The 14,674-nt window shown below is 35.1% G+C and overlaps 1 protein-coding gene across 1 annotated transcript in view; it reads right to left on the bottom strand.

Annotated features, from left to right (window-relative positions):
* Nucleotides 1–14,674, bottom strand: part of LOC149692448 (alpha- and gamma-adaptin-binding protein p34-like) — an 81,194-nt gene that overhangs the window by 59,818 nt on the left and 6,702 nt on the right. The window contains exon 2 of the mRNA XM_089868213.1: nt 5,531–5,572. The gene's annotated coding sequence lies outside the window, so the exon portion shown is untranslated. The remainder of the gene's footprint in view (nt 1–5,530; nt 5,573–14,674) is intronic.

Below are 14,674 nucleotides of genomic sequence, written 5' to 3'. Positions count from 1 at the left end.
CTAAAATCAAAACAGACATCGACTAGGTATTCAATATCATAAAATAGAAGTCGACAATTTCAGGGTATATTTAATAAATTTAAGGCGAATTAAAATTAAAATTAAAAACTGCTTTACAAGATGCTAATATTATACTTCGGAAATTAAACTTGTCAGCACAGGTTATAATTCCATTATAAAACTCTACATCGTCAAATTTTAATATGATTACTTGTTAAGTTTAACCAAGCTTTAATCCATTCGATACTCGCTCGCTAGGTTTATATTATACGAGGAGAAATAATGTAAGCTAATAATACACTCCTTCCTTCCATTAACAGTAAATTAATTGGCTAAAATGAGACAAGCGAAAACGCTTCTACGACCTAGAGAAAGGCACGATTATCAAAGCTTCTTCAAAATCTTTTCCAAAGACTAGACGTCTAGTAACGTTTTTATTAGAACTTTACTAAAAAAGGATGATTTATAACGTCAAAGGAGTGTTTTATATTATTTTTTTTTTTCATTTCGAGCCTAGCGGGATATTAATTAGCCACTAATTTAAGCTTGATGGAAATTATTCGCGCTTAAAGATAGATTAAAACTGACAAAATTATTTTCCACCTGTTTTTTTTTACTTCTAAAGTTCTAATTATTAAAATACCCCAAGGTTTTTCAATATTTTTTTTAATTATATCGAAATTATCAAAGTGAAAGTAACACGATGCCACAGCAATATTTTCTTTCAGACGCCGTAACTTACGTAATTTCCAACAAATTCCTTTGAAATTTTTTATACACGTTTATCATAATGTAAAGAAAACTTGCATAAATTTTGGGTTCAATCGGAGGCCATCTTTGAAAATGGCGGAGGCTAAAATTAATTTCTTATTTATTACTTAACAAAATGCATCAAGCGTCAAACCACTACTCAACTAAAAATCCATTAGTCTCACGTCTTATCACCACCACCACCACCACTTTAAGAGATAAATTAAAAACTGCCAAAATTCGTCTTTTTTTTATTTGGCACGAAATTTCTTCTAAAAAATAAAAAAAATAAAGAAACGCCTTTAGGGTGTTTTTGTAAGGCACCCAAAGTAAAAGATTTTTAAGAGAGAGCACGCGAGAAAGATGTTGTTAACCTTTTAGTTCCCTCATTCCTCTTCACTTCAACACCTCGACTCTCTTAAAGAGTGTTAAGATCAAAAGAGTGAAGAGAAAGAGAGAGAAAAAATCAACTAAGTTGCTGAAAAAGATGGGTGTAAAGACGGAAAAAAGAAAAAAGGAGGGAAGGAGATTCTAAGGAAACGAGCTCTCATTGCGGAAATAGCGGAAAACGAATAAATGCAACCTCAAGCTAAATTTGTCCAACTTCCAACTATATATTACGCCACCACGCTCTCTGCCGTCCGTCTTAAGATGCACTCGCGTCTCAATCTTTGAATACGCCAAGTCGAGTCGCCCAATTTCGTCCCCCTTCCCTTCCCCTCTAAATAAAGCTTCAAATTTAAGGAGATGGGTGAGATTCGTCAAATCAGAGTATGTGAAGAAAGATTTTCATTTTCAGGTCCAAAAATTTAAAATGAATGAAAAAAAAGAGATATAGAGTGTTGTTAATAACTTTGATCGCCGTTTTGAAAATCAGTTAAAAAACAACGCAAATTAACAAATGAATGGTTTGGTAAATTTCACTTTGAGGTTTTTTAGAATCAACTTGCTCTTTACAAAATTTAAAAATATCTCAACCACGTCATCTTAATCAAAATAGACCACTCACTGGAGTAGGTTTAACCATCCGATAGCTTTCGCAGTATTGAAAACTATGATTGAGACGCTATATTATAAGTATGGAAGTAAAAGGGGGGGAAGCAAAGGCGAATCACTTGAAATGTGCTGAACAAGGATTTTGCCCCGTGCAGGACCCCCTCGTTACGAAGAAAGGACCTTAAAACAAGATTGAGGAAGATGGCCTCGGGCTAAAAGGGGAGAGATTTTGCTCTCCTCCTCATTCGATGCTTTTACACTATACTATCCGTCCCCTAGCTACTACCTTTTCTTCTTGTCTATACTGTATAAGGCGTACATATATACTCTCTCTTTAGTAAGGGACCTAAAGGAGTCTTTAACTCGGGACCCAGCTACTACTCGCGGGATCGTTATGCAAAAAAAATAAAAACGACTTTTCAACCGCCTTCTTTTCGTCCGCAAAGTCTCGCAACTTATTTTTAAACTCGAGATTGGAAAGCCGTATAAAGACCTATTCACATTTATAGTCACACTTTAAATAAATGGAAATATCTTTTAAATTTACTGAGGGCGTCTCTAACTCTCTCTCTTTCTCGCATCACTTCCTGGGAAATGTTTAAAGAAATAGTGAGTTTTCTGGGTCATTTTCTAAGAAATAGTGAGTTTTCTGAGTACTGTTCTAGGATATATTCCAGGAAATAGTCAATATTCTAGAATATATTCCAGGAAATAGTCAATATTCTAGAATATATTCCAGGAAATGGGCAATATTCTAGAATATATTCCAGGAAAATGGGCAATATTCTAGAAAATATTCCAGGAAAATGGGCAATATTCTAGAAAATATTCCAGGAAATGGGCAATATTCTAGAAAATATTCCAGGAAATGGGCAATATTCTAGAAAATATTCCAGGAAATGGGCAATATTCTAGAAAATATTCCAGGAAATGGGCAATATTCTAGAAAATATTCCAGGAAATGGGCAATATTCTAGAAAATATTCCAGGAAATGGGCAATATTCTAGAAAATATTCCAGGAAATGGGCAATATTCTAGAAAATATTCCTAGAAATACATCCCAGAATCCGACAATTCCCATCTCAATATTTTGTCTAGAAGTGTGAACCAGCCTTAAAAACAAAACCCGGCTGCGTCTTAAACAAACGAATAAGTTAAGCAAAAGAAAGAAAAAAACAAAAGAAAAAAAGTTGTCGGAACAAAAAAAAAACCTTAGGATCGGAGCAACTCCACGAGGAGCAAGCAAAAACGAAGCTTAATTAGGCTTTTCTCTGCCGAAGAACAAAAAATTAATCTAATTACTTCATAGGCGTCTTTAAGCTTGTTTTAGAACGTGTTCCTTTTTTTCTTCACGCGCCCAAAAATTATCTCGCCCATCCAAGAATGGGGATCAAGAAAAAGCGACACGGAGTATAAAGTTAACTAGATTAGCTAATATACTATTTTTAAAAGGCTCCGTGGGATTTTTTTAAAGTGGGCTTATAAAACGGAGTTAAAATTCGTTTCTCATATAGTAAAATATTAAGCGTCTTTTTGACTTTGCATTTTTTACAGTTTAGCTTAAAATTTAAAGTATTCTAACCATTAAAAGGATACATCGTTTTAGAGGATTTTTAGAATTATAATAAACTTGTTAAAATACCATTTATGTTTTATCACGTTAATATTCATAACCACATAAACCAATTAAATTAAATGAACTTAATTAAGGTACTATGGTACATCGTATACAGTTTTACATTCATCACACACCATATTTAGACCCAAATAGTAAATAATACCATTTCTTTTATCCACATTAACATATTTCACCATCCCTTTCAGATCCCAAATAACATATTTCACCATCCCTTTTATCAAAAATCCGACGATTTCTTAAAGAAAAAAAAATAAGATAAAAATTTGGCCCACTGCACATGCAGACTGCAGTCCTGACGTCGGCCCATCTTCGACGTCCGCGTCAAAAAAGTTTGTTTAGATAAGGGTTACCAAGACGGGTCATATATATATATATATATACACCAATAGAAGATAGACGGTTATAGCTAAAAATGTCAGGTTTTTTTGAAAGCAAGCTTTGGAGCATTAAGTAAAGGCAGCATGAGAGAGAGAGAGAAAGAGAGAACCGTCCGTTGATGGTATACGTGTTAAGAAAAAGGCAGGATCAACATCTTGCCTTCGTTTAAAGGCTTGAAACAAAAGAATACTTAAAAAGAGTGCTTTTTTCTTTCCTTTTACTCTTTACTTTTCTTATCCTTATTTCTCCTCCCACGACAGGAATTTCTCTTCGGTGATCTTTACGATACTTTGTGTTTTATATTCTTGTTGGTAAAGCCCGATTTCTCTCTCTCTCTCTCTCTCTCTCTCTCTCTCTCTCTCTCTCTCTCTCTCTCTCTCTCTCTCTCTCTCTGCTTATTTTTTAAGCTGACACAAACTTTACCTTTAAAAGGGTGAACCGATGAAAGGAGGGAGAGAGAGAAAGAAAGGGGGAACCAGAGGAAGGGGCAAAGCTATTGTCACAAACAGCTGTTTACAGTTTTTATTTTTTTTTTATTTTTTTTTCAAGAGTTTCCTATTTTAGGAGAAAGAAGTCAAAAAATTGAAGGTATAAGGGAATAGGGGAACCACAGCAGCCAAAAAAATCATTACGCTTCAATTCAAGATTTTTTTCGATACTATTTATTTTTTTTTTTTTCAGCTAGACTTGAACTAAACTAGGACTCCCTACGGCCTTATTGGTGTATTAAGTGACAACTTGATACGTGGAGCTGTAGTTTCGAAATAATCTACACTAGATACAGTGTAAACGCATCATTATTTAGAAGCTTATTTCAGAAATGGTTGGTGGTTGATTCCTTGCATTTCAATTAAAATTATGGTTAATTAAATTGTAAGGTTGAATTAACTTTGATTCCCTTAAAATTATGTTACAACCATTTTTGTATATACCTAAGTAAATTTAGACATCTCAGAAGAAAAAACACGCGGCTCCATTAGGAAATTATTTGGAATAAAGATTGCTGAACTCAATATACAGGTGGTGAATATGAAGCAACAAGGAAGTCGCCAAAGGCTCGGATGTCCTCGTATAATATAAATAGGAGTAGGTCTTACAAGCGATATACCACGTCAGAGAGAAAGCTAAGAGCTAGGAAGCACTCCGCTCGCTAGTGGGAAGAAAAATAAAGAGAAAGAGAAAGAATGGGACTTCCGGTCATTTGGAAAAGAAGAAATGACTGTATCGAGATCGTAAGTCACGAGAAGACTAACCCTCTCATATAGACCATTTCGATGATAAAAGCTATCGCCTTATTTGCCCTACTTCGTTTTAAGATTGATATAACCGTTCCTGAACTAGCGCGTGACTTCGAAGCAAAAGCCCTATGGTAGTAGTACGTTCGCTCTTTTGGATTTCTCGGCCGCAAAATATTTCCGGTACATTAGATCGGAACTACTTGATTGGAGAATAACGAAACAGTAATCGATCGGCCTAAAAGAGAAACGCGATTCCGACTAAAACCCCCCAAAATTTTTGATGTATATTTTTTGGCGGGATTGTTGCCTGACCCGAGGATTAGAGGAGAACAAGGTTTGCCCTAGCGATTTTCAATATTTACATTGTAAATCTAAGGTTTAGACACATTTTAAGAAAATTGGACGACCCATAAGAAAAAAAAATAAAGAAAACACTCTGGCGTCTAGACATGGTAATTCAGAATTTCAAGGAATTTTGATGTTTAAAATTCAAACAAACGCAAAAAAAAAATAAAATAAATAACTCACCGAAATCAAAATTCCAGGGTGTCTTGAATACATTCATGTATACTGAAAAATAAAAACGTACATTAATTTTATTAGTACATAATTAAAATACCAAAATATTAAAATTAATTAATGCGAGCCCTTTGACTTTCATAATTTAAAATTAAATTCAAATTATTAACCAAAAATATAATTCAAAATTCATGGTAAAACTGAATAAATTCTGGATAAAATAACAGGACAGAGATAAGATATAATCAACTTGAAATATTTCTACAGAAAAATAATCAAAAACTATAATGTTATATAATATATTGTAGAAGTCTACATCGGTGATAAAAATAAATATTTGAAAAGATTCGTGATGTGATATGGAGAGAAGCAAGCCTAGGTACATATACATATATAGTATATATAGTAATTGTCTCATGTAGTCTTAGTTAATTAGGTAAAGCAAACCAGGCGTAACATCGCTCTAGAGAGACGGGTGTATGTATATATATAGTCAAGAACATGCGCGGACGTATCTAAAATTTAACGTACTAATTTATCAGAGTCTGAAAATCCCTGGAGATTCCGTGACCATCTGAATTAAGAATATATAGAATAGATTCCCGTTGCAGTCTCAACAGCGCGCATAATGGGAGGAAACCTTATTACCACACGCGAAATTAACGTCCAAGTACCGAATGACCAAGGTGTCGGACACTATAGTAATAATAAAGTGAACACCCAGGGCAATGAATGAAAATTAAACCTATTTTCAAGAAGATGAATTTTTAACGATAATATCCCACCCCTTTTCTTATCTAAGGGTGGTCTTCGAGAGCATGACGTTTGGCCATAACCCTATTGAGTTACAATATACTGAAAGAGAAAGAGATCATTAGCGTAGAAAATTGTACGATCCAAATAATGTCGTTCGCCGAACTTTCCTTCAATCGAAAACAAAGGTTTTGGGAAGCAAGGGGGATTGATTTAAACTTATTTAACTTTAATTCTTTAAGTTTAAGTTTTAAATATGCACCCCATTTTAGTTAAATTCAACTTTTATTACCCTTAACTTTGGTATATTGAGTTTGAAACTCAATTTCTAGGGGGCAAACTAACGTTATAAAGTAACACCGTAAAAGCGATGTATTTCGCGAGAAATCTGCAGTAATAACATTTTGACAAAATATATTATTTAAGTAATAAATGATTTAATTAAACAAGGAATCATAATGAATTAATTTAGTCACACATTAGCTAATAATGTACAACGTCAAATGGAATTAACTAAGAATGGAAGGCCTGAAAGAATACGATGTTATTTCTCGACTGCAAGGGAAAAAACATCTTTGCAAATACATAATAAAAAACACAAAAATAACCGGAGATTAAGCTCGCATGCGACATCGCGTGTCCTCGTAGAATAATCATTACTCGTTACAAGACCGAATAGAAAAACGTGAAGGACCAAAAAAAAAATCAACCTCCTTTGTGGGTAGGTAGAGTACATACTACCTGAAGGAAATAAGGTTTTTATGTAAAATTGTCGATGTAACTAACCCCATAGGCGAAGTCCTGAGAAAACGAAATGTCACAAGGGAATGGATACTATCCTAGCCTAATATATACGTGCATTAATTTTAACTATTTACTTTAGAGCTATGGACTATTTACTGGACTAATTACGTTCATTTTATCGTGAGCGTCCCCTCAAAAAAGATACATGAACTTAAGAATAGAGTAATCATTGCGAGATAAAATAATTATAATAACCATCCCCTCGAAAAGATACTCGTTGTATAAGAAAGCAAATTTGGCAAAAACAGTCAGCGACTAAAGCCGCCGCAGGAAACGAAATTATCCGGTGTAATTTGGGAAGAATAAAAATAAATAAAGCACATGCAACGGGAACAAAAATTCTTTAACAGCGGCCAACGGGCCCTTATACTCTATATGCAAATTAGTTCATTTAAGAGATACGTTAGCCGCGTCAGTCCAACGTTACATCAGTGTATACCTTTCGCGATTCGCTCGCCCCGCTTTAATTTCAAAGACAATGAATGATTCACTTAAGTTATGTTGATTTCAAAGGTACGGTTAGATAATCTTTTGTTTTCTTTCGCTATTACCACAAGAGAGAGAGACATTACCATTATAATTAGTCACGTAACGTAAAATATATAAGAGTTATTAGTTAAGTAACTTAATTAAGCTAAATAATTTCCAAGTTGAAGCTTCAGATTATCATACTTCAACCAAAACAAAAAAAGTCTCGTGCTCTATACGTAAGATGGCGCGAGAAAAACTCCACGTGCTTCTCAATTTCCATTTCAAATTAGGCTTAACGGTTTTCAATTTTTCAGTTTAAAATAGGCTTAACTCGTACAAGTTCTTGCGAAATTCAAACTGTTAACAGAATTTAAAGTTCAAAGCGATGCCGTGAAGTTTTCTAATCTTTCTATTTTGTTCGTCTGAAGTGTTGTTATTTTCCAAAACACTCTTATACACTCGACGACAAATGAAGTGTCCAAAAATATTAGTCTCGAATTTGGCCAAGGCCTAAATGGTTTATAAATCCTTACTGGTTTTAGACCAAATAATGAAGAAGGGAAAACCGTTTTTAGAAGTATAAAGGAAAACAAAGTAGGTTCCAATATAGTAAGGACAGAACCCAACAAACCCGAAAAGGAAAAAACTATATATATATATTCGATTGGCACATCGCGTGTTAAATGGGCCATCCCACCATTTTCTTTGGGTCCCCCAAAAAATTTCGGATAAAAAACCTCATCGATATACTACGCAATACAAGTTCCAAAAAAGTAGAACTAAAAAAAAAGAAAACCCTTTTGGAGGATGAATCGGACCCTTTTGAAAAGTTGTAAAGAGTCCTATGGATTCATGATGTTTTATTTCTTGTCTATGTGTACACATACAAAACATCAACAGCTAAAAAAAGAGTCACCCTTTATCCAAAGTATTTTATCAAAGAAAAGTCTATTTTGAAAAATAAAAATTTTCATAAATCGTCCGGCCATCTTGCGTGAGAGGATGTAAAGAAATAGGAGATCGAAAGATGGGTCAGAAAAATATTCATTTTCTCTCTACAGGAGGTAATGGAAAACACGGTGGTGTGGTAATAGGTTTTATTGAAAACCACTAAGCCTTGGTAAGTTGGTATACCACCATCATGTTTACAAAAAGACTATATAACAAACAACTAAGAACGAAAAGTTTTAAGAAAGTTTTTCTTGATGGGGATAAAAGCAAAATTTTTATTTTCATTTCCTTGAACAAGGAAGTGCTTTCAAGCATTTTGAAAGTTGTTTATTTAGTGTTTAGAATTTTTTGAGGATAATTTGGGAAACTTTTAAAAGAAGAAAATATTGATAAAGGGTTCCCTTACGCGGGAGGGGGCGTTTCGAGAACACGAAACTATTCTAGCTCTAAGCGATAATCAGAATTAGAACATTGTTCCATTGAATGAGCTGCCCAACTGTCCATATCTGTCTTTTGAAATCTCGAAGATGGGAAAACGAGACGGAGACAAAGTATAGCGGCGGATATAATCCAGGCTTGAAATCTTAAGACAGTTTAACTTGTTCAACTTCCCTAGTCTCGGATATCCAATACCGTTCGGATTCATTTTTAACAGTCATTTCCTGGAATGCGATCCCTTGATTTTAATAACAATCTTAAAAGGATACCGCCGGTTTTCACTAACCTTCGTGTCACTTTAAAAACTTGATCTCTCTAATTGAAATATTTCCTCGATGCTAAGTACTCATTTACCAGAATTTCCTAGTACCAGAGATAATCCTAATGCGAGTTTGCAATTTGAAACTATTTAAAGTTTAAATGCGAACTAAGCTTCGTAGAATCGGATAGGGCTTTAGGCCTAATGTTACGCTAATCACCGAAGCGGATAGGCAGCCTAGACCACCACCACCATCATTTACCGCATGCACTCTCCTCTCCTTATAGAAACACTGGGGACTTGAAACGGACGCGTAACGCTAGCGTATAATGCTAAATTCGATCCCTGCATGGACAGCCAGCGGCTTCTAAAACGGAGACGACATTCAACCAGGCACCGAAAATGGATAAAATTTGCGCCCATTCCGCTTCCTCTAGCTGCATGAGCTCTTTAACTCTTACAGTCTAGAGAAAGCATCCCGCCATCGACTTCCGGTTGCTTTCCATCGCTAGTCTTACCACCTCCCAAGCCCAGTAATAAATTATTTTATATTCCTCATAATCGCTTAAAGAGGGCGCGAGCGATACGCCTCAAATTTATATTCCTTCAAAAAATTTCTTGCTCGATCTTTCTATTTTATTCTTTCTTTTTCATCTTTCTTTTCTTGAGTTGGTTGGTAGCTTCCTTGGTCGAAAAATTCAAGTTGGTCAAGTGAGATAGGGTTAAACCGTGTTCCTCTGATCTTACGAATCAATTTTAGGTAACGGTTCAGTTCAATATCCCTGAAAACCCCTTAATTTCAAGACGGATTTTAAAGACGCTTAAATCTCTAGAGTCGTAAATCTATCTTTTTTAACGCTTTTAGCATTTGTCGATGGGAAGCCCCGGCAAGGTTTAACATCGATTGCGCGTGCGGCGTTGTAGAGTTAAGAAGCGCGTGGAGCTGGTCTAACATTTATCCACAAAACCCTAATGAATACAGCCAAAAGGGGGGAAATGATACCTAGCCTAATGACCCTTCTACCCGGATTTACATTCCTCCAAGCTTATCCTTAATTCGCGGTTTAACCCTGAACGGAATTCACTGGTAAGGGAAAAAGAGGCGAGGGATGGAGAAGAGATGAAAGAAAAAATGCGCATTCTAAAAGGAAGAGGAAACGTCGAGCCTCGGAAGAAGCATGGGCCGTACCGTGTTGCGTAACGTAAAGAGTTGTAAAACATACATCATCTAAAGAAGCCTAGATTTCGATAAGGTATTATGAAGTAATATTTTTTGGCCATAAGAGGGTCCCAAAGGAGAGATGAGCCAAATATTATATGATATTTTTCAACCCAAGAGATACATAAATGCATTACCAGCAGCGATTCTTTTCTTATTTGGGGCCGTGTAAAGTAATTATGAATTGAAATTTTATCTACTGCAATAACGAACCTTTTATTAAATTAAATTATAAAAATAAATTATTCCTCTGTAAAAGTTGATACGTGGGAGTCAAAAATACTATAGAACGGACATCAACCACAGCTCTGCGTTTACGCGTAATGTAAACGTGGGGTAAAAGAAATAGTTTTCGATATATATATATGTTGTGCAACTCGGTATGTAGTTAACTGAATTATCTCCCTTAATCGTTTTTGCACGGATCGCGAGGGTAAAAAGAGTTTTCGGTGCTAGCATTTCCATTAACGTTAAGCCCTCCCCGAAAAGAGCTTAACATAGCTCGGATACTGAAGCTGGAAGCTGGACGCCTGAAGAGAGAGAGAGAGAAAAAATCCGGACCTTGTACATACCGAAGGATGAAGAAGAGAAGACTTTTTTAAAACGCGAGGCACGTTTCATTTGCTTTCAAAGAAATACAAGACTGATAAAAATGGGGGTTTCGGGGTTTCTTTCATCCACGTATACGTTACGGCTAAGGTTCTGGAAGGAGCCTAAGCTATCGCTTAAGCTTGATAGTCTTGGCAATGTTGTTTTTTTCTTCTCTCTCTAAACTTCGCGACTTTTTTTTATTCCGAAGCCGTGAAATTTAGCACGGACCTTTTACTCGGAACTTATACTCAAACAAATGAATTTATTTAATTACAAAAGGAATATTGGGGATATGATGTTTGTCATGTCGTATTTTAAGCTCTTCTTGCGAATGAAGAAGTTGTATTACGTACTATCAAAGGTTACCCCACGTTTCTACAGTATTTAGTGAATCAGTGAAGGTTTTACAGTTCTGGAAGCCATTTTCCAAGATGGCTTCCAATATTATAGTATTTTTATTGAGGTTTTTGGCTGAAAATTGATTATTATTATTAGTGAGTCATGTCCTTTCATAGCTTCAATATTACTGAGAGTATTAAATTAATTCTTGATTCCTTTCAGTGCATTAACATCACCGTGATGAAAACATTTTAGCTTCAAAAGGATATTTAATATTTCAAACGTGATCGAAAACATAAACAGAGCTCATCTCGAAGCGGTCGGGGTATTTGTTAAGCGAACGTTTTATATTCCATTTTTTATGGAAGTTAATATATATTCTGTTAAAAAAATTAGGCCTAATACGGCGGCATATTTTCAAAGAATTCCATCTCGAAATAAACTGCGTCGGGTAATAATATTTATTTCTTGGAATTCTATTTACGTAGTTCGTGGAGAACTTCAAAAATAATCAAAAATTCTCTATTATATTGTGTACATTAATAAGATTTGTATATTTTAGGGTATGGGAAGATGGTGGTAAAAATAAAATCCAAAAATCTAATTTGCATATCCAGGAAATTCTACATCTACGCCCTTTTCATTAGACCTACTTTATTTTCAGAAAACAGTGTTTATACGAAATTCCATATTTGTATACTATGAAACCATTAAACTTAAGCCTAACTTCCAAGAAATTAGGCTTAACACCATAGTCTTTATTTAAATTAAGTATATAAAAGTAATATTTTCACGTTTCACGGTTCACGTGGACTACGTATTTAAAAGTAAGTCAACGCTAAGAATAATTTCGGTATTCCTTTGAATATATTTATAAGCATATGATTAAAAATTCAGAAGCCAAGTATTCCTATACGACTTTAGTAAAAATAAAAAGTGAAATAAATCCGCTTTCAATTCGGCAAGCAAGCATCCTCCCATCCCAAATCAAAATAAAATAAAAATATTGAATTTTCATATCGAAGCACTTTGAAAAGGGACAACTAAATCAGTCAGAATGAGGTTAGGTTTTCGTACAAAAAAAGAGAGAGAAATAAGAAAGAGTGTGCAAGTATCTTCGTATCGGATCTAAATTTTTCCACCTGATTCCCCTGACTACAGTCGAGGGAAACTAAGGGATATAGCTTAAATTGCGCCACATCGCCAAAGAATGCGAGTTCTATACCTTGACGGTTTATAGTGAAAGAAAGAAGTTTCGAAAGAAAAGATCAAAGACATCTAATGGCAGAGAGAAGTAGGGAGATGCTGAAGAGAGAGAGAGATGAGAGGAGAAAGAGAGAGGAAAAGCGTTAAGCATCGAAGCGAGGAATGATTCCTTAGAGGTGTTGTTAAAGAGACTACTCTCCGATTACCAGGCGAGTCTATTTAACCGTTGTTTGTGGCTGATGAGTAGCGGCATCCTTGGAGAAATCAGAACAAAGTTTTTCGAGAGCATCAATAGATAGCTCCGCCCTAAATATACAGGGTGTATCTGATAAGTCCGCCATAAATTAAAGGGGATGTTCGTTACTTTGGGAAATCGATTCTGAGTCGAAAATGTAACTTCTATCCTGTTTTCGAGTTATGATTTGAGTGTTTCAGGAATAATCACTTAATTAAATTAGAATTCATTGTCTTAATCAGTTTCTTAATTAAATGTAAGGGGTCATCCGTAAAATACTCTGGACAATCATGTCCCTTAGGACAAACAAAATGGAGATAGATGTTACATTTTCGACTCAAAATCGATTTTCCAAAGAACATGTCCCTTAATTTATGGCAGACTTATCAGAAACACCCTGTATACACGCTTGTCTAGCTTCTATAGAGCCGGTCCTTCTCTTTGGTCTTTTGAGAAGGATGAAGAGGGTGTTAGAAAAGAACCAAAAGAAAAGTCCCACACTCTCCGGTAACTTTTATTCTCCTCTTCCGTTCACTAAGTTCAGGGTTACCACCGAATTCTCATTTTTCAAAATTCTCCAATTTCTAGGTATTTCCCTGATCGCCTAAAGTCATTTCCCCCTGACCAATTTTCTCACAATAATTTGTAGAACACAGTGGCTAAAAATAATAATACCATATTAGTTCCCTAGGCTCTCCAGGATTTCCAGGTCCTGTAGCGACCCTGAATTTTGTCTATGGAGCATCCACCAAACAACAAGCAAGCAAGAAGTCTTAAGCAGAAATAAAAGAGAGGAAAACAAAAAAAAGCATATGGGTACATAAGAATGAACAGAAGGCGTAAGTGTGGACATGTGGAACCATAGAGCAGCAACCTAATGGAGATGTTTTGATCATATCAATTTGTAAAGAGGATTTCCGTTCCTTGAATGCGCGCGCCTGCATTTATATTATTCTCGCGCCAAAATCTAGTTAGATTTTCAGCACGCGCTAGCTATATTTTTCATTCTTCAACCGCAGTTGACAGAATACTACTTTCCTTCCTACGCAGTTTAACACTTACGTATTAATCCGAGTCAGTTTTAAACACGTTGTCAACTACGTTGTCAAAAACTTATTACATTTATTTTATAACAACGTGCACTGTTTACCTGAACTGAATATCCAAAATTATATTACCAACTCTGCATGGCCACTAACTTAACAAAACGAAATTCTCAAAAAATACCAAAATAGGATATTACGTAATTTTCAAACCTTCAATAAAATTGAAATAGCCTATAACCAATTGAAATAAATGGCCTAAAATTTAGAGCCAATGCAAATTAGATTAATTTCGGAAGTAATAATTCTCTTTCCATGGCACTTCCGGTGAATAACGTCTGATTATATTGCCACGGAATCCCAGAAACCAATTGACCCAATTTGCCAACCATATAAGAAAATAAATACGATACTACTATATATGGGGCTTAAGGATGAATAAAAATCAGATTAAGTATATCTAATGTCGGTCTATTTCTCAGAGCGTATATCACAGTGAAATAGCGCATGTACCAGCGCAGACAAGTCTAAAGGGGTTATAGGGATTTTAACCAATTTTATCTTATTTCCTATAACCGATGGGCAAGTTAAGCGCGCGGAGAAGCTATATCTCTACCACTTCCGAGGACTCCGAAGAAGAAAAAAGGATTTAACATTTTCCCAACTGAAAAGAATTTCGAGGAAAGTGTTAGAGAGAAGAAAGAAAAAAAAAGTGAGAGATACTTATGTGTTTGTAATTTACAAAGCCCCCTTATAGGGGTATTCTTCTTTCTCATAAACAAGAAGTTCCAGTATAACCCATGGTCTATTTGAAACAACAAATACAATTAAACATATCTTTACC

This window comes from Phalangium opilio, unplaced genomic scaffold (genome assembly GCF_054372755.1).
Source record: "Phalangium opilio isolate 3A_F unplaced genomic scaffold, DU_Popi_V2 ptg000024l_1, whole genome shotgun sequence".
Taxonomy (NCBI): Eukaryota; Metazoa; Arthropoda; class Arachnida; order Opiliones; family Phalangiidae; genus Phalangium; species Phalangium opilio.
The sequence above is the reverse complement of the archived record's forward strand: the minus strand, read 5'-3'. Positions and strand labels throughout refer to the sequence as shown.